The 21,142-nt window shown below is 45.2% G+C and overlaps 1 pseudogene; it reads right to left on the reverse strand.

Annotated features, from left to right (window-relative positions):
• Positions 1-3,950: 3,950 nt before the first annotated feature.
• On the reverse strand, positions 3,951-20,978 carry LOC147965915 (uncharacterized; annotated as a pseudogene).
• Between the last annotated feature and the right edge of the window lie 164 nt (positions 20,979-21,142).

The following is a 21,142-nucleotide window of genomic DNA, read 5'->3' on the forward strand; positions in this document are numbered from 1 at the left end:
GCGGCGATGGCGACGGCGGCCCGTCGCATGGTCACGACGAATATCATCCTGAAGCCCTCACTTTGGAGCAGAGGGACGAGCTGCATCGTCGCAACATGGAAGCGCTCCACACCCCCATCGTTGGGGAGACCTCCGAGGCTCGGGCCTTGGAGGTTGCGCGTCTGGCCACCTTGGCTGAGCGTGCACGACTGGAGAATCTCCAACATTCACTCGACGAGCGCACCCGTCGGCAGATCCCTGAATCCAGTCGACGGCCTCGACAATTGTTTCCGCCTGAACCTCGGGTATACCGTACTCCAGTCCAGAATCTTTCAGCCGCAGCATGAATAGTAGAGTCAATTCAGTCGTCTCATTTAGAAGCTGGTAGAGGGCTGCTGCAGATCCGCGCGCTGCTCCGAGCGGCGGGTGAACAAAACTCAGCTGTTTCTCAGTCGCGCAACAGGATCCATAGTAGATCTGTGGTCGTGGACACAGTTCAGTCGGCACACAGCCCAAGATCGCCCCCGTGGCGTGACAATCGTGGGCATCGCTAGGATCAGTACCTGGTTCGAGGCCACGGACAATATGATCACCGGTACGCCCGCGATGACCACCGTCGAGTGCCTACACCCCCTCTGAGGGGCGGGTCGTACGCACCCCGGCGATATGATGACAGGCGCCCGTATGGTGATGAGAGGATCCGCAGCGCCTCATCAAGAGACCCATTCCCTCCTCCACTCCCTCTTATAAGCACGCAGGTGCGGTAATTTTCAACAAATTGCTCCGTCAAAACCACACAAAAAAACACCACGGCAACGAGGAAAAAATGATGTGTGCATAGGGGCCAGGAAGAGTAGGGCATGGGAGCCAAAGTTAGGGCAGGAGTGCAACTTGGGGTTGCACGATCGGTCGCCGGCTTAGGGGATCTCTCTTATTGAAGCAATCTAGGGAGAGAAGAGAGAGCATGAGAGTATCTACGATCACAGGTATAAAAAACATATCCACGTCTGGGCGTGTCCGCGGACAATGACTGATCAACACGCAAAAATTCGATTTCACAACTGTATACCTCATTTTCAAATTATCAAATCCATACAATTACATGCCACGTAAAATTAATCTACATTTTCGTTGGTAAACATCCTTGTTGTTCCGACCGTGTCCATGTACAGCGGCCGGCTTAACCCCTCGAAGTGAAGGCGCAATTGCCGGCGAGGTAATGTAGGACATGTGACACGGACCGGCTCACGGGACTCGATGCGCCTTCATCTCCCATGCCCTATTCTTCCTCGTCGGAGTCCACAACTTGTTTGTTGCAACTGGGCATGAGGTCGATGATGGATGTGGCGAGCGGTCGGGCCGGACGGCATGCGGCTCCGCCTTCGCTGCCTGGGCAGCGAGAGCTTCTGTGGCCATCCGCTCTTGGTGCCTTGCACCTTGTGTCTGCAGTGTGCTTGCCATACACCATGCCGGCCTTGACCTCTGGCTCGGAGCCCACCCCCGCGGGGACGGCGCGCCACCGAATGGGTTGCACTGTCATCCCGGGGTTCAACTGCCAGACGGCCTGCATTGTGTTCGGCAAGGCAGGGGTACAACGCCTCCCACCATGAGCCTCGGGTAGATCCAGTCGCATTCATGTGAACACAATGGGTTCCTAGCGATACGAGTCCGTCCGCGATCGGGCGCACTCCTCCCGGGAGCGATGGAGAGCCACACGGACTGCCATCTCCTCCTCGGGACTGTAAGGGACAAGGTCCCAGTCGTCGGATCCAGACATCCCGGAGTTAGATTTGCTGCCTGCCACGCTAGAAACAAACGGATTTCGACGAAGGAGAGCTTGGGGGGGAGGGGAGTGAAGTGAAGTGTGGCTAGGGTTTCTTCTAGAGTGCGGATATGGTTGAATATATGTGGGTCGGGTGGGCCATTGTAGGCCAGATCCAACATGGCAGGCGCGCCCTGGCACATCCGGGCCTCCCTATCTCCGCCCCACATATGAATATGGCAGTTGTCGGTCAGTTTGGACGTTTTGATTGCTTTCAGGTGTCAGGTTGGATAGCAATTCCGCGCCCAAACAGTGATCGAGCAGGCCATCTCAGCGTCTAAGAAGGATGGGGAGCGTCTGGTTGTAGATGATAGGATAAGAAAATTAAATTGAAAAATATTAAAACTGGGTGACCTACGAGACTTCTCAGTGTTTAGACAACATCATCCGCCTGATCTACAAACTAACGGGTCTAGTCAACTAGCCGGGCAACTTACAATGCGCACATGCTAATTTCACCGCTCGATCGTGTGTCAACTGGGCCTACATAGCTAGGAAACTCCTCCACAACCCCACCTGGGCCAACTCTGGTTCAATTATGTTCCCATTCATCGGATTGAAAACATACGACCAGATTGACATTCTAGACATCAGGGTATCTTCAACGGCAACCCACAAAAATCCTTTCGCATCCGTCCACGGACACGGATGCGGGAGGACGCCATCCAACGCTAGCCGGATACGTTTTCACAGTAACTCAAACTAACCGGACGAAATTCGATCAAACATGGCCAGACTTTATATAAACATGACGGATTTCATTACATTTTACTTAAATTCGATCAAACACGGCTCACGGGACTCAAGGCGTCGCCATCTCTCATGCCCTACTCTTCCTTGTTGAAGTGTGCAGCCTGTCCGTTGTTAGTGGATGAGAGGTCTATGATGGACGTGATGCTCAGGATATCATGTGCGTTCGCTGCTGCGTGGGGATCTGGGCCAAGCCTTTATATGGAATACATATGTGTCAGGCCTTGTTTGTGGGCCAGGTTTGGGGCATAGGCATAGTGGTTTCTGGACGGCCATCTCGCACTGACGGGCTGAGTCGTGGCCTAGTTCACGTCTTTCGGTCTGATCCGTGGCTCGGATAAGTCGCTTTCTGTCAGAACGAGTCAGCCTCGAATGATGCAGGTCAAGAGTCTTCTTCCCCAATGCGATAACTCGCAAGGGAGAGGCCGAGGGAGTTTGAGAACAGGCGACGGATGCGCAATGGAGTTCCTCATGCAGAGGTATGTCGACCGAGAAATTTGTTTTTTTGTTCACCCTAGCTCACGATTTGAAGGCTGGAGCTCAGGTGGCTGAGGTCTATTCGCTTTATCTAACAGACCGACTCTGATTGAAGAGCTCGGGGAGAGACTGGTCCCGGGAGATACGCCGACGGATGGTACCAGGCGGACGTTGGTGGAGGTGGCACCGCCGGAGGGCACAGGTGTGAGCGACGAAGGGTTGATCTGAGGCGCATCTGGACACTGGCAAGGAGCAAAGATGGTCGAATCTGCAGCGCGGCTCAAGCGGCAGCAGGTTGATCACGGGTGCTGGTAGACAATTAGTACCGGTTGGTAACACCAACCGGTACTAAATGTTTGGGGGGGGTTTGGTTTTATTTTTTATTTTTCCATTAATTTTGTGTTTTCCATTTAATTCTTTTTTATTTGCTGGTATTTTATGATACTACGTATTGTACACGTTATGCATATATATAAATAGATTTTCTCGTAGAACCGATCATATATAATATATATCATCGAATGTCTCACAACCACCATTAATTATTCACACATACACACATGTGTGTGTGTATACACAATTTCTTCTACATGTTGCCTTGGTGTCTTCGAAGATGACAAGTGGTTCATGGGGCTGTAACGGGTAACAGTATTCTCCTTTGGGATCTATGGTCGAGCAAAAATCCCGCTATTTCATCTTGAAGTGCTAGTATGCGCTCCGTTTATAGGAGCTTCTCCCGCACCTCTTTGAACTATTAAGAAGGAGATCAATATGCATGTGTATTAGTTGTATGACTAGATATCGATAATGATGTAAATATTGTGAATAGTGTACTGGCAAACATACCCATTCCTGTCTATCAGATTTGCTCCTTTCGGACGCCATCATGCGAATGTTCTCGCAAACGTAGTATGCACACAGATCAGTCCCCGGAGCCTGCTTCAAGGCCTTTACGAGAATGGAATTTAATCAGATAATAATTAATCAAGCATGATAATTAATTAATGGTATTGAAACAAGAATTAAAGAGATGGTAAGCTAGCTAGTAATACTTAATTACTTACCTTGGGTCGAAACCAAAACAACTTTTGTCGCCATTTGCCTGGAGTCACCTTGATGAACTTTGCCCAAGTCCTGCCCGCCAACAAAGAAAATGAATAAAGGGGTTATTAAATAGTTCATATCAGGAAATGACGAACTAATTAAATAGGCCGAGATATAGTTAATAATGATTGAAATTACCTGCCGACTATCCCCTTCACGATGGCAAAGTCACTTTCTTCCTTAAGTAGTGAGTCCAGTACTTCAACTGTTCCTTTATCAACTTTAATGACTAACAAGATCCAGTGGTAACTGCATGCGCACATATTTGCATGTCTTAATTAAGCAGGCATGTGCACAACACTAATCAACTAGCCTAAACCCTATACACTTAATCACTACTAGGGAAAAGCCTAGCAGCAGCGCGGGTTTTGGGTGTATCGGTAGCGCGGGTGCTCGCACTACTGATACGGCGCCACAGCTAACTTGTAGCAGTAGCGCGTGTTGACACACACCACTGCTATACATGGTTAGTTGTAGCGTGCGTTGCAAACAGCGCTACTGCTAATTAGCTGTAGCGGGTCTTATATCCCGCGCTACTGCTATTATTTTCAAAAACAAAAAAATCTCGATCCCGTACGTGTTGTCAATGGTAGCAGTGGTTCGATCTAGCGATGATTGGCTTCGCCGGAGGCATGAACGGACAGCGGAAGACCATATCCAGTAGCGGTTGTTGGAGAGGGCCCGTTTCGATGGCAGAGCCAGGCCGCGGCGTGGGGCTCCTCTTCTCGACCATGCCAGATAGCTCTGGGTCTTCCATGGCGACGACCTACACGTGCATGGACATGGGAGGGTGAGTCAAACCAGAGAGAGAAAAGGAAAACCGAGGGAGAGAGGAAGGCGATGTAGGGAGCAGCGGAGCTAGTGACCGGTGGTGAGGTGCTCCGGTGTGGTGGCGCGGGCCGGAGGCCTCCTAGACGTCGGTGGAAGACCGGCGAGCTCCTAGACGTCGGTGGCGCGAGGCGGCGGCCTCTTTCGGCGCCACGGAGGAGGATGGGCGCATGGGCAAGAGGTCCATGTGAGAGCGTATGGAAAGTGAGAGGAGAGAGTGGTGGAAGAGAGGGGGGATTTGGGGGAGGAGATGGGGATTCGGCCGAGGATATGGCGACTTCACCTACCTCGTATTTAGTAGTAGCGAGGGGTATAAAACCGTGCTACTACTATCAACATAGTAGTAGCGCGGGTTTATACCCCTCGCTACTACTATGGCATGTGTCGGGGAGCACAGTAGAGACCGCTTAGTAGTAGCGAGGGTTAAAAACCCGCGCTACTACTATCAACTTAGTAGTAGCGAGGGGTAAAAACCCGTGCTACTGCTAATTAGCAGTAGCGCTTCTTTTTGTGCCGCGCTGCTACTAAGATTTTGTGTATAAGGTTTTCCCTAGTAGTGAATTATTAACATCTAGATAGCTAGTAAGCAAAAATAGAATTTGTACTACAAGACAGTGTGACTCACCTGAAGTTATACGGAAGTAGTATATCTTCATTGCTATTGAGGGGCTTGAAGAACTCTAGCATGCTTTCCCTAAACTTGCTCGACAACTTGGAATTTGCCATGTGTATTCATTAACTATATTTGGGTCAATGAACCCAATGCCATAGCATCCAGATTTTTTCATTTCATACATTTTCATCCTGCATAATACCACAGAAAAGAATATAGTGAGGATAATTACAGGTAATGATTGATCAAAATGATCACTACAGCTAGCTTGAGACTCAAATTACGGAAAGAAATCACTTACAGACAATAGCAACTGACAAGAGATTTGTCGAGTGCGTCTTGATTGTATAACTGAAATAGTTCTGAATACTCAACGGACAGAGCTTTCTCATGGAAGTAATGCTCCTCCTTGACATTCATCATGAGGGACCCTCGATTGGAAATCTTGGTAATGTTCATGTACCACTGATGCAATTCATACATTCTCGTTGGGAGGTTCTTGACCTCCTCGGGCTTGACCAAAGGTTGGCCCCGGACATATTTCTGTTTTATTTCCTCCTCTCTAAGAGGAGACATGGGCTCAAACTCGAGGAGTTGTCCAACACTGATATCGAGAATTTTAGCCTGCCTTATATGCTCCTCGGTTATTACCAGATTGTTCAGTTGGGGAACGATTTGCCCACAATAATATAGGACGCGCATACTCTCATGTGTTGTTGGCACAACAAGCGGGGGATTGATTACGCCGCATGTTATCCCAGCTGGGCAACGGTTTTCCCGCATTTTTTGCCAGCTGCTTGTTGGCTCGAGTTCGAGCTCGCTTCCTTCTGTAGTCATGCTCGATGTGTGCCTGATTTGGCACTCATAGTCTGAGTCGACAGGCTTGGGAGCTGGTGGTCTAGCCATACGAATGAAGTGGTCAATCTTTTCCTCAGGCACTTTCTCCCTTGGCAGCGGTGCCGGTTTCGGTCCAAAATAGGCGTCCACTTGAGCCTTAACTATGGCTTCTTTTTGCTCCTCGGTCATGTCGTAAGGCCTCTGAGGAAGAGGAGCGAGGCTTGGACCATATTTATATGCTTGCCTTCGCCTGTACCTCCTGTACTACCTCGACTTGTACCGCTACGCACCATAGCTGCGGTGTGTCTCTTCTGTGATTGCTGAGGCGTTGGAGACGGCTGACGTGGCTGAGTTGGAGCAGGAGTCTGCTCACGCATTGATGGACTTGGAGGAGCGGGAGTCTGCTGACACAGTGGCAGACTTCGAGGAGTAGTCAGCTCACACGTTCGTGGACTTGAAGGAGCGGGAGTCTGCTGACATGGTGGCAGACTTCGAGGAGGAGTCGGCTCACGCGTTCGTGGACTTGGAGGAGCGGGAGTTTGCTGATATCGGTGGCGGACTTCAAGGAGGAGTCGGCTGACGCGGTGTCGGTGGCCTTCGAAAGATGATGCAATCCTTTCTCCATAGGATGATACGATGGATGGCCTCTCCCAGTGTGTGCTCGTCGTCACCTCCAGGAATGTCAAGCTCTAGCCCCGAATATTGGTCCACCACCTCATCAACCAAGACACGAGCATAGCCCGCTGGAATCGGGGTGCAATGAAAGGTTGCTTCGGGGATATTTGTAAAAGCAACGGCGTGCGCCACCTTCATGGATATGTTCTTCATTTTGAAGTGTAGCTCACAGTTAGTGTTCTCTATGATGTCATCCACAGGGTATGTATCCAGCAGTGCATCGTCCGGGGCGGAACCAACGCTGCTTCTCAGCATGGATGGGACGGTGCTATCCAATGCTGGATCATCCGCTTGCTGATGCCGCTGCTGAGACCCCCTTTCCTGGCTAAGTGAGTCGATCTGCTGCTGCTGCCGCTGGAATTTGAGTGCCAAGTCCGCGTGCCTTGCTTCTAGGCCTTGAAGGCGTTCTGCTTCCTGCTTCCTCTGCTCCTCCTCCAGCTTCCTCTTCTTCTCCTCCTCCATCTTCTTTCTTGCACGACACCTGTAGTCGTCGTTCCATTCCGAAAAGCCCTCATACCAGGGAATAACGCCCTTGCCTCGTGTTCTTCCCGGGTGTTCAGGATTTCCCAGGGCGCGTGTAAGCTCGTCGTTCTCTCTATTGGGCGTGAACACCCCCTTTCAAGCATCTTCTATTGCGTCAAGTAACTTTTGTTCGGCTCCTTTTAGACTTGCCTTCTTCGAAACCATGCCTGTCTCTGGGTCCAACGCCCCCCCCATGCGCATAGAACCAAGTTCTGCACCTGTGGGGCCATCTCCTAATAACTAGAGTGACCCCTGCATCCTCCATCTCCTGCTCAGACTTATCCCACTTAGGCATTGCCATCGCGTAGCCACCTGGCCCCAGCCTATGGAACTGCATCTTTTTGCGGCATTGGCCTTTTTTTTTCTCGACCGTTCCTTAGATAATTCTGATTCCTTGAATTTCACGAAAGCGGGCCAGTGTTCTCTTTGCTTCTCCAGTGTTCTCGTGAATTCAGGAGTCTTCCTTTCTGCAGCTAAGTAGTTGGCCCATACAGTTTTCTTGTGGGTGTTGAATGCAATTGCCATCTTCTTAAGAGCAGCGTCCTTGACTTTCTGCACATCTGCATTAGTGAAATAATATGGTAGGGTGAAATGTTCCATCAGAGATTCCCAAATCTTTTCTTTTGCTCTGTCATCGACCCAAGTAACATCTGGACGTTTAGTTTTTGGCTCTTTCCATTCTTGAATGGAGATCGGGAGTTGGTCCTTCACAAGAACTCCGCACTAACGAACGAACTTGTTCGCAATATTCTTAGGCGTGAGGGGTTCGCCACTAGCTTTGATGGAATCGATGTTGTACTTTACACCCTCCTTCAACTTTTTGCCCGGGCCTCGCTTTGTCCTGTTGTCTGTAGAAGCAGATTTGCTTGATCTGGAGGGCTGAAAGAAGAAAGATCAATTCATTAATATATCTTCAAATCAAAAAAACATGTGATGATCACCAGATGCCTACTTATATAAATATACCTCGCCGGTAGTCTTTGTTATTTGAAGATCAACATTGTCTGCATCATCATAATCATAATCATAGTTCATGACTTCATCAGCTCGGTCGTCCTGATCGAATATCTTATCATCACCCTCCCCGGTATTGTTCAGATATTGGGAGCCGTCATCTGCTTCATTCAGATCATCTGGCTGCGTATGATCTCGTATGATCTCGAACAGGGCCTCTTCTCCCTATCTGCCGATATTGTCCGCCATAGCTTTTATTTAACTAATCCAGAAGAAATATAAAACAATTTAGTATTCAAATTACAATGCATGTATGCAATCAATAAGGAAAAATTGAATCATATAGTACATAATATGCACCGTCTCAAATAATATATAATCTCGAATACATCGTCTCGAATAATATATAATCTCGAATACATCATCTTGAATAATATATAATCTCGAATACATCGTCTCGAATAATATATAATCTTGAATATGTCGTCTCGAATAATCACTGGCTAGGTAGCTAACAAAGATCGAATACTACAGAAGAATCTAGGCCACTCGCGGTTCCCGGGGCGCAGGCGGTGGACACCCAAAGAGGAGGAACCATCACAGGATCATATCTCCGGTCATCTGCCCAAAGAACCTGCCAGGTGTTGGAGAACCTGACATCCATAGCAGCCATGTAGCGACGGACGTGCTCGTCCTCCTCCCTGACAGGGCGACGCACCACCTCCGGCGGGGACGGCTCCCTCTGCACCGAATGTGGCCCACGTGAACGCCACCAAAGGAGATCAGGGTCGACGACGGGACCCGAGGTCGGGTTCCTCACCAAGCGGCGCGCCCCTGCAGGTAGCACCTCCCAGTGCCAGCCCGGCGGAGCCCAGTCCCGGACATGGGTCAGCCGGACGTCGTCACGAATGGGTCGACGGCGAGGATGCGGGATGGGCATCGTCGAGAACAAATACTATATGCCCGCAAAAAGTAACATTTTTTAAATGATTGGATTGTGATAACTAAAATTCTATATGCAAATTCTAAATTTTTCTATAACTAAAATTATAAGAAACTAAAAAAACATCGATCATCGTCTGACAATTTGACATTAATCTAATTCATCTAGCTAAAACTAATTCTAAAATTTCTATATAACTAACATTTCTAATATTTCTATAACTAAAAAACAAAAAAAATTCTAACATTTCTATAGATATTTCTATAACTAAAAACAGAAAAAAATCTATAACTAAAATTTATAACTAAAAAACTAAAAAATAATGTGTATGTGTGTGTAGACATGCATGGCGGCCGGGGCAGGAGCTCACTGGCGAGGCGAGGCGACGGGGGGCGGTGCGGCGACGGGGACGGGGACGGGTGGGGCCGGGGCAGGGACGACGGCGGGACGACGGGCCTGGCGCGGCGACAGGGACGAGGACGGCCGGGGCAGCGGCGATGGCGACAGACGGCGACGGGGGCGGCGACGAGGGGCGGTGGCGACGGCGACGGGGACGGCAACGGACGGGGACGACGACGGACGGTGACGGGGGCAGCGACGAGGGGTGGCGGCGACGGGGCAGAGGAGAAGAAACAGAGGGAGAGATGAGAAACTGAATTTTTTTGAGTGTTTTCTTATATAGAACCCACATTTAGTACCGGTTCCAACCGGTACTAAAGGTCTGTTTTGGCCAGGCAAAGTGGCGGGAAGCGCACCCCCTTTAGTACCAGGTGGTAGCTACAACCGGTACTGAAGACCCCCCCTCCTTTAGTACCAGTTGGAGCCATGACCCGGTACTAAAGGGTGTGCGCTAGCGCAAGTGCGGTGCTGTAAGTTTAGTCCCACCTCGCTAGTCGAGGGGCGTCCGCACTGGTTTATAAGCCCCAATGCGGTAGCTCTCTCGAGCTCCTCTCCAAAGCAGGCCTACTGCTACCTCTTGAGATTGCGTTGGATTTCCCCGAAGAGGAAAGGATGATGCAGCAGAGTAGCGTAAGTATTTCCCTCAGTTTTTAAGAACCAAGGTATCAATCCAGTAGGAGGCCACGCTCAAGTCCCTCGTACCTGCACAACACGATAGCTACTCGCAACCAACGCTATTAGGGGTTGTCAATCCCTTCACGGTCACTTACGAGAGTGAGATCTGATAGATATAATATTTTTGGTATAGAGATGCAAAGTGAAAAGTAAAAGGCAAAGTAAAAAAGCAAAGCAAGATTAAAGTGATGGAGATTGATATGATGAGAATAGACCCGGGGGCCATAGGTTTCACTAGTGGCTTCTCTCAAGAGCATAAGTATTCTACGGTGGGTGAACAAATTACTGTTGAGCAATTGACATAATTGAGCATAGTTATGAGAATATCTAGGCATGATCATGTATATAGGCATCACGTCCGTGACAAGTAGACCGAAGCGATTCTGCATCTACTACTATTACTACACTCATCGACCGCTATCCAGCATGCATCTAGAGTATTAAGTTAAAAATAGAGTAACACTTTAAGCAAGATGACATGATGTAGAGAGATAAATTCATGCAATATGAAATAAACCCCATCTTGTTATCCTCGATGGCACGATGCAATACGTGCCTTGTTGCCCCTTCCGTCACTGGGAAAGGACACCGCAAGATCGAACCCAAAGCTAAGAATTTCTCCCATGGCAAGAACTACCAATCTAGTTGGCCAAAACAAACGGATAATTCAAAGAGACTTGCAAAGATAACCAATCATACATAAAAGAATTCAGAGAAGATTCAAATATTATTCATAGATAGACTTGATCATAAACCCACAATTCATCGGTCTCAACAAACACACCGCAAAAAGAAGAATATTACATCGAATAGATCTCCACGAGAGAGGGGGAGAACTTTGTATTGAGATCCAAAAAGAGAGAAGAAGCCATCTAGCTAATAACTATGGACCCGAAGGTCTGAGGTAAACTACTCACACTTCATGGGAGAGGCTATGATGATGTAGAAGCCCTCCGTGATGACGGCCCTCTCCGGTGGAGCTCCGGAACAGGCCCCAAGATGGGATCTCGTGGATACAGAAAGTTGCGGCGGTGGAACTAGGTTTTTGGCTCCGTATCTGTTCGTTTGGGGGTACGTAGGTATATATAGGAGGAAGAAGTACGTCGGTGGAGCTTCGGTGGGCCCACGAGGGTGGGGGCGCGCCTGGGGGTATAGGGCGCGCCCCCCTACCTCGTGCCCACCTCAAAGCTTACTTGGCGTAGGGTCCAAGTCTCCTGGGTCATATTCGGGAAGAAAATCACGTTCCAGAAAGGTTTATTCCGTTTGGACTCCGTTTGATATTCCGTTTCTTTGAAACACTGAAATAGGCAAAAAACAGCAATTCTGGGCTGAGCCTCCGGTTAATAGGTTAGTCTCAAAAATAATATAAAAGTGGAAAATAAAGCCCAATATAGTCCAAAACAGTAGATAATATAGCATGGAGCAATCAAAAATTATAGATACGTCCAACGTATCAGGCATCCCCAAGCTTAATTTCTGCTCATCCTCGAGTAGGTAAATGATAAAAGGAGAATTTTTGATGCGGGGTGCTACTTGGCATAATTTCAATGCAAATCTTCTTAATTGTGATATGAATATTCAGATTCGAAAGATTCAAGACAAAAGTTTATATTGACATAAAAATAATAATACTTCAAGCATACTAACAAAGCAATTCTGTCTTCTCAAAATAACATGGCCAAAGAAAGTTATCCCTACAAAATCATATAGTCTGGCTATGCTCTATCTTCACCACACAAAATATTTAAATCATGCACAACCCCGATGACAAGCCAAGCAATTGTTTCATACTTTTGACATTCAAAAACTTTTTCAATCTTCACGCAATACATGAGCGTGATCCATGGATATAGCACTATATGTGGAATAGAATGGTGGTTGTGGAGAAGACAAAAAGGAGAAGATAGTCTCACATCAACTAGGCGTATCAACGGGCTATGGAGATGCCCATCAATAGATATCAATGTGAGTGAGTAGGGATTGCCATGCAACGGATGCACTAGAGCTATAAGTATATGAAAGCTCATCAAAAGAAACTAAGTGGGTGTGCATCCAACTTGCTTGCTCACGAAGACCTAGGGCATTTTGAGGAAGCCCACCATTGGAATATACAAGCCAAGTTCTATAATGTAAAATTCCCACTAGTATATGAAAGTGACATAACGAGAGACTCTCTATCATGAAGATCATGGTGCTACTTTGAAGCACAAGTGTGGTAAAAGGATAGTAACATTGTCCCTTCTCTCTTTTTCTCTCATTTTTTTATTTTTTTATTTGGGCATTTTCTCTTTTTTATGGCCTCTTTTATTTCTCTTTTTTTTATTTGGGCTTCTTTGGCCTCTTTTATTTCGTCCGGAGTCTCATCCCGACTTATGGGGGAATCATAGTCTCCATCATTCTTTCCTAACTTGGGACAATGCTCTAAAAATGATGATCATCACACTTTTATTTTTCTTACAACTCAACAACTCGATACTTAGAACAAAATATGACTCTATATGAATGCCTCCCGCGGTGTACCGAGATATGCAATGAATCAAGAGTGACATGTATGAAAGAATTATGAACGGTGGATTTGCCACAAATACGATGTCAACTACATGATCATGCTAGCAATATGACAATGATGAATGTGTCATGATAAACTAGATGGTGGAAAGTTGCATGGCAATATATCTCGGAATGGCTATGGAAATGTCATAATAGGTAGGTATGGTGCCTGTTTTGAGGAAGGTATATGGTAGGTGTATGATACCGGCGAAAAGTGCGCGGTATTAGAGAGGCTAGCAATGGGGGAAGGATGGGAAAAAGTGCATATAATCCATGGACTCAACATTAGTCATAAAGAACTCATATACTTATTGCAAAAATCTAGAAGTTATCAAAGCAAAGTATTACGCGCATGCTCCTAGGGGGATAGATTGGTAGGAAAAGACCATCGCTCGTCCCCGACCGCCACTCATAAGGAAGACAATCAATAAATAAATCATGCTCCGACTTCATCACATAACGGTTCACCATACGTGCATGCTACGGGAATCACAAACTTTAACACAAGTATTCTTTAAATTCACAACTACTCAACTAGCATGACTCTAATATTATCACCTCCATATCTCAAAACAATTATCATGCTTCAATCTTTTCTTAGTATTCAATGCACTCAAAAGAAAGTTTCACAAATATTGAATACCAAGCATATTATTATTAAGCAAATCACCATGCTATTAAGAGACTCTCAAAATAATTTAAGTGAAGCATGAGAGATCAATAGTTTCTTTAAAACAAATCCACCACCGTGCTCTAAAAGATCTAAGTGAAGCACATAGAGCAAAATTATAACGCTCAAAAGATATAAGTGAAGCACATAGAGCAAAACTACTTAGCTCAAAAGATATAAGTGAAGCACATAGAGAAAAACTACATAGCTCAAAGGATATAAGTGAAGCACATAGAGCAAAACTACATATCTCAAAAGATATAAGTGAAGCACATAGAGAAAAATTATAATGCTCAAAAGATATAAGTGAAGCACATAGAGTATTCTATCAAATTCTAATTCATGTATGGCTCTCTCAAAAGGTGTGTACAGCAAGGATGATTGTGGCATACTAACAACCAAATACACAAATAATACAAGACGCTCCAAGCAAAACAAATATCATGTTGGTGAATAAAAATATAGCTCCAAGTAAATTACCGATGGAAGTGGACGAAAGAGGGGATGCCTTCCGGGGCATCCCCAAGCTTTGACTTTTTGGTGTCCTTGGATTATCTTGGGGGTGCCATGGGCATCCCCAAGCTTAGGCTCTTGCCACTCCTTGTTCCATAATCCATCAAAAGAATTCACCCAAAACTTGAAAACTTCACAACACAAAACTCAATAGAAATCTCGTGAGCTCCGTTAGAGAAAGAAAAAAAAAGACCACTTCAAGGTACTGTAATGAAATCATTCTTTATTTATATTGGTGTTAAACCTACTGTATTACAACTTCTCTATGGATTATAAACTATTTTACTAGCCATAGATTCATCAAAATAAGCAAACAACACACGAAAAACAGAATCTGTCAAAAACAGAACAGTCTGTAGTAATCTGTAGCTAGCGCAATATCTGGAACCCCAAAAATTCTAAAATAAATTGCTGGACGTGAGGAATTTATCTATTAATAATCTTCAAAAAGAATTAACTAAATAGCACTCTCCAAATAAAAATGATAGCAGTTCTCGTGAGCGCTAAAGTTTCTGTTTTTTACAGCAAGTTCAACAAGACTTTCCCCAAGTCTTCCCAACGGTTCTACTTGGCACAAACACTAATTAAACACAAAAAACACAACCAAAACAGAGGCTAAATAAATTATTTATTACTAAACAGGAGCAAAAAGCAAGGAATAAAAATAAAATTGGGTTGCCTCCTAACAAGCGCTATCGTTTAACGCCCCTAGCTAGGCATAAAAGCGAGGATAGATCTAGGTTGTGCCGTAGTAATAAGATAGATCGGTAAAACTCATTTCATATTCTCTATGTTCGGCAGCAAGTTTTCTTTGAGGCAGGCAAAAGTAATCAAAAGGGCTAAATTTAATAGGACAGAAGTCCCCAAGATCAATTTTCGGAGGTATAGGTTCCTCTTTCGGCCCTTCGTATTGTACAACCAATTCATCATTATAAGCATGTTTTGACAGAACCTTGTGAGCCTAAACTCAAGAGAGCATCCTAGCTCACTATTTCGAATAGCCAAATCATCATTAAGTTCAGAGATTCTATCAATTAAAATATTGATTGGCACCTTTTTTCTAAGGTTTTCATTAAAAGCAACATAGTCAAGAGATTGAAAACGCATAATTTCTTCTTGATCGAAGAGGATAGATTCTATGGGAGGACGACCAGCGTCCAACCTATAGTGCGCAAAGATTTCTTTGGCTTCTTTTATTATAAATCTGAATTCATGAGCTAAAAAGATAGTAGCGACACGCTTAACAGAAGAATGCTCGATATTAGAAAATTCTAGGAAAACTCTTTGTATAGATGGGTGCATATGCATAAATTGCCTTTCAAGTTCAACGATAAGCATGGCAATGGTGTCCGCAAGACTACTAGTTCTATGGAGAATAGAACCGCCCATAGAGGGCAAAGCACCGGCACAAGTAAAGAAATCTTGAATAACTCCTTTTCCAATAATATTACCACTACCGATTTGAAATCTTTTTGTATGGTAGGTAGGGGGTTCTTCAGCAGGAGCATCAGAATTTTCCATGATATTGTTATCACCCATATCGGCGATAACTTCCCCAATTTCAGACATAACGACAAGCAAGCAATCCAACACACGAGCAAACAAAAGGCAAGCGAGAAAAAGGCAAACGGAAAAAAGGGAAGGAGAAGGAGAAGGAGATTGGGAAAAAGAGGGCGAATAAAACGACAAAGGTGAAGTGGGGGAGAGGAAAACGAGAGGCAAATGCCAACTAATGTAATGCGAGAGATAGGGATTGTGATGGGTACTTGGTATGTTGACTTTTTGCGTAGACTCCCCGGCAACGGCGCCAAAAATTCTTCTTGCTACCTCTTGAGCTTGCGTTGGATTTCCCCGAAGAGGAAAGGATGATGCAGCAGAGTAGCGTAAGTATTTCCCTCAGTTTTTGAGAACCAAGGTATTAATCCAGTAGGAGGCCACGCTCAAGTCCTTTGTACCTGCACAACACGATAGCTACTCGCAACCAACGCGATTAGGGGTTGTCAATCCCTTCACGGTCACTTACGAGAGTGAGATCTGATAGATATAATATTTTTGGTATTTTTGTTATAGAGATGCAAAGTGAAAAGTAAAAGGCAAAGTAAAAAAAGCAAAGCAAGATTAAAGTGATGGAGATTGATATGATGAGAATAGACCCGGGGGCCATAGGTTTCACTAGTGGCTTCTCTCAAGAGCATAAGTATTCTACGGTGGGTGAACAAATTACTGTTGAGCAATTGACATAATTGAGCATAGTTATGAAAATATCTAGGCATGATCATGTATATAGGCATCACGTCCGTGACAAGTAGACCGAAACGATTCTGCATCTACTACTATTACTCCACTCATCGATCGCTATCCAACATCCATCTAGAGTATTAAGTTAAAAATAGAGTAACGCTTTAAGCAAGATGACATGATGTAGAGAGATAAATTCATGTAATATGAAATAAACCCCATCTTGTTATCCTCGATGGCAACGATGCAATACGTGCCTTGATGCCCCTTCTGTCACTGCGAAAGGACACCACAAGATCGAACCCAAAGCTAAGCACTTCTCCCATGGCAAGAACTACCAATCTAGTTGGCCAAACCAAACGGATAATTCGAAGAGACTTGCAAAGATAACCAATCATACATAAAAGAATTCAGAGAAGATTCAAATATTATTCATAGATAGACTTGATCATAAACCCACAATTCATCGGTCTCAACAAACACACCGCAAAAAGAAGAAGATTACATCGAATAGATCTCCACAAGAGAGGTGGAGAACTTTGCATTGAGATCCAAAAAGAGAGAAGAAGCCATCTAGCTAATAACTATGGACCCAAAGGTCTGAGGTAAACTACTCACACTTCATCGGAGAGGCTATGATGATGTAGAAGCCCTCCGTGATGACGGCCCTCTCCGGTGGAGCTCCGGAACAGGCCCCAAGATGGGATCTCGTGGATACAGAAAGTTGCGGCGGTGGAATTAGGTTTTTGGCTCTGTATCAGTTCGTTTGGGGGTACGTAGGTATATATAGGAGGAAGAAGTACGTCGGTGGAGCTTCGGTGGGCCCACGAGGGTGGGGGCGCGCCCCCCTACCTCATGCCCACCTCGAAGCTTCCTTGGCGTAGGGTCCAAGTCTCCTGGGTCATATTCGGGAAGAAAATCACATTCCAGAAAGGTTTATTCCGTTTGGACTCCGTTTGATATTCCGTTTCTTCGAAACACTGAAATAGGCAAAAAACAGCAATTCTGGGCTGGGCCTCCGGTTAATAGGTTTGTCCCAAAAATAATATAAGAGTGGAAAATAAAGCCCAATATAGTCCAAAACAGTAGATAATATAACATGGAGCAATCAAAAATTATAGATACGTTGGAGACGTATCACCTACCGGGCCTACCTGTTCTGTGCTGCCCTATGGGCCTACTGGGCCTTTGCGGGCCTGCATCCTGGCCCAACAACACGTTGGGTTTCTAGTCGTATGCAGGCCGCTGTGGCGCAGTAGGCAGGTTTTTTTTTCTTTTTTTGCTTTATTTATTTTTGTTTTATTTATTTTTTAGTTGTTTTTTGCTGTATTTAGAGTTTCTTTGTGAATGTTTTTGCTTTAGGTACAAAAAAATTACAAACTTTCTGTTAGTGCTGGTAATTTTCAAATTTGAATAGTTTAAATTTTGAATTATTTGAAATTTATGTGAATCACTAGTTTGTGAATAACTTAACTTTGAAAATAAATTTTCCAGTGATTCTTTTTTCTTATGTTTAATATTAGTGTGTTTTATCATCATATTCAATCTGGTAATGCTTAGGTTATTTAAAAAATGAAATGCCTTTGTAACAGATGAGTTTTCGTCCGAAACCCTGATACTTCGAAAGAGATTGTCCATTTTGTACACGAAGTGCATCCAGTTTTCGCGGTAACCCTCTCTACTTTTTTGCACATGCTATGTGAGTGAAATTATGATACCATGCCAACTTTCAACCTTTCCTGAGTTCATTTGAAGTGTTTTTCAATTTCAGGGTCATTTAGCTGAAAAAATTAGTAAATGCATGAAAAAATTTGTTTGCACATAAAATTTCTTCGCATTTCAAATGCCAAAACACATAACTACCCTAACTATTACAGAGATTCCCTCCTAGGTGTGAAACACAGAAGAAAAGTGATGATAGTGAAGCTGATCACATCCCAGATCTTTGGGTGTGAAACTTTTTCTTCGTGTGTGTCCCTTTGCGCCGTAGCCATGGAAAATCTTCATCATTTAACGGAATGCCCGGGTCAATATTCACTGTGAATGGAGCAATTTCATCAAACTTTTCATAATCTTCTGACATGTCTGTCTTGTCATCCACTCCCACGATGTTTGTGTTCCCAGAAAGAACTATGTGGCACTTTGGCTCATCATATGATGCATTCGCTTCCTTATCTTTTCTTTTTGTTGGCTTGGTAGACATGTCCTTCACATAGAAAACATGTGCCACATCATTGGCTAGGATGAATGATTCGTCTGCATACGCAAGATTGTTGAGATCCACTGTTGTCATTCCGTACTGCGGGTCTTCCGTTACCCTGCCTCATGTCATATTGACCCATTTGCACTGAAACAAAGGGACCTTCAAACCACGTCCATAGTCAAGTTCTCATATGTCCTCTATGTAACCATAATATGTTTCCTTTCCCGTCTTGGTTGTTGCATCAAAGCGGACACCACTGTTTTGGTTGGTGCTCTTCTTATCTTGGGCGATCGTGTAAAATGTATTACCATTTATCTCATACCCTTTTAAAGTCATTATATTCGAAGATGGTAACTGGGACAGGGAGTACAGGTCATCTTCAATAGAGGCGTCATGCATGGTACGTGTCTGCAACCAGCCGGCGAAACTCCTGGTTTGTTCACGTGTAATCCAGTCATCAGACCGCTCCGGGTGTTTGGAGCATAGAAAATTCTTGTGTTCGTCCATATACGGAGCCACCAAGGCGGAATTCTGTAGAGCTATGTAGTGTGCTTCAGTGAGAGAATGTTCGTCCATACATATTATTTGATTCCCTCCTAGCGTGCCTTTTCCATCCAGTCTGCACTTATGCCGCGATTCGGGAACACCAACCGGCTTATGGTCAGGAATAAAATCAATACAAAATTCAATGACCTCCTCATTTTCATGGCCCTTGGAGATGCTTCCTTCTGGCCTAGCATGGTTATGAACATATTTCTTTAAGACTCCCATGAACCTCTCAAAGGGGAACATATTGTGTAGAAATACAGGACCCAAAACATTAATCTCTTCGCATAGGTGAACTAGGACGTGCGTCATGATGTTGAAGAAGGATGGTGGGAACACCAACTCGAAACTGACAAGACATTTCACCAAATCATTCTCTAACCTTGGTATGATTTCTGGATCGATTACCTTCTGAGAGATTGCATTGAGGAATGCACATAGCTTCACAATCGCTAATCGAACGTTATCCGATAGAAGCCCCCTCAATGCAACCGGAAGTAGTTGCGTCATAATCATGTGGCATCCATGAGACTTTAGGTCCTGGAACTTTTTCTCTGCCATGTTTATTATTCCCTTTATATTCGACGAGAAGCCAGACGGTACCCTAATACTGAGCAGGCATTCAAAGAAGATTTCCTTCTCTTCTTTGGTAAGACCGTAGCTGGCATGACCCTGATGTATGTCATCTTTTCCGTGCATACGTTGTTGGTCCTCCCCTGCCTCAGGTGTATCTTTTGTCTTCCCATACACGCCCAAGAAGCCAAGCAGGGTCACACAAAGATTCTTCGTCACGTGCATCACGTTGATTGCGAAGCGGACCTCTAGGTCTTTCCAATAGGGTAGGTCCCAGAATATAGATTTCTTCTTCCACATGGGTGCGCGTCCGTCAGCGTCATTCAGAACAGGTTGTCCGCCAGGATCCTTTCCAAAGACTACCTTCAAATCCTTGACCATATCATGTACATCAGCACCAGTACGGTAGCGAGGCTTCGTCCGGTGATCCGCCTCACCTTTGAAATGCTTGCCTTTCTTTCTTACGGGATGCCTGCTCGGAAGAAATCGACGATGTCCCAGGTACACATTCTTCCTACAATTATCCAAATATATATTGTCGGTATCATCCAAACAGTGCGTGCATGCGTAGTATCCCTTGTTTGTATGTCCTGAAAGGTTACTGAGAGCAGGCCAATCATTGATGGTCACGAACAGCAACGCCTTTAGGTCAAATTCTTCCCCCATGTGCTCATCCCATGCACGTACACATGTTCCATTCCACAGCTGTAAGAGTTCTTCAACTAATGGCCTTAGGTACACATCAATGTCGTTGCCAGGTTGCTTAGGGCCTTGGATGAGCACTGGCATCATAATGAACTTCTGCTTCATGCACAACCAAGGAGGAAGGTTATACAAACATAGAGTTACAGGCCAGGTGCAATGGTTGTTGCTCTGCTCCCCAAAAGGATTAATGCCATCTGCGCTTAGACCAAACCATGCGTTCCTTGTGTCACCTGCAAACTCCTTCCTGTACTTTCTCTCGATTTTTCTCCACTACGACCCGTCAGCGGGTACTCTATTCTTTCCGTCTTTCTTACGGTCTTCTCTGTGCCATCGCATCGCCTTGGCATGCTCTTTGTTTTGGAACAGAAGTTTCAACCGTGGTATTATAGGAGCATACCACATCACCTTGGCAGGAATCTTCTTCCTGGGGCACTCGCCCTCGACATTACCAGGGTCATCGCGGCTGATCTTATAACGCAATGCACCGCATACCGGACAAGCGTTCAAATCCTCGTACTGATCACCGCGGTAGAGGATGCAGTCATTAGGACATGCATGTATCTTCT

This window comes from Triticum urartu, chromosome 6A, assembly GCF_056163025.1.
Source record: "Triticum urartu cultivar PI428250 chromosome 6A, HENAU_Tu73, whole genome shotgun sequence".
In the NCBI taxonomy this organism is placed as follows: Eukaryota; Viridiplantae; Streptophyta; class Magnoliopsida; order Poales; family Poaceae; genus Triticum; species Triticum urartu.